The sequence below is a fragment of the Chiloscyllium plagiosum genome, chromosome 39 (genome assembly GCF_004010195.1).
Source record: "Chiloscyllium plagiosum isolate BGI_BamShark_2017 chromosome 39, ASM401019v2, whole genome shotgun sequence".
Taxonomy (NCBI): Eukaryota; Metazoa; Chordata; class Chondrichthyes; order Orectolobiformes; family Hemiscylliidae; genus Chiloscyllium; species Chiloscyllium plagiosum.
In genome coordinates, this window is record NC_057748.1 from 26437713 (window position 1) to 26438031 (window position 319).

The 319-nt window shown below is 50.8% G+C and overlaps 1 protein-coding gene across 1 annotated transcript in view; it reads left to right on the plus strand.

Annotated features, from left to right (window-relative positions):
- Positions 1-319, plus strand: part of LOC122542045 (RNA-binding protein 10-like) — a 31514-nt gene that overhangs the window by 21817 nt on the left and 9378 nt on the right. The window lies entirely within an intron of this gene.

Consider the following 319-nt stretch of genomic DNA (forward strand, 5'->3'; position numbering starts at 1 on the left):
TCTTACGAATGAATGAGAGGGGTGGGCTGACATTCAGTGCACCTCTACCATCACGTAATTGTCAACACGTTTGGACATGCTCAAAACTATTTGTATTGCATGCAACCACTGTCAGGGAGGCTCATCATCCAAGCTGCACAATCTACTGGCTGCCTCCAGTTAAAACCTCTCATCCATGAACTTGCCTCCCAATCTGTCACCTCCCCCTCCAGCCCCTACACTCCTCCTAACTCTGTCATTGCCTCCAGCCCCTATAGCCCCTTGCTCTCTTTGTCATCTCCTATGGCCCCTTGCACCTCTCCCTATCTCAGCAACTCCT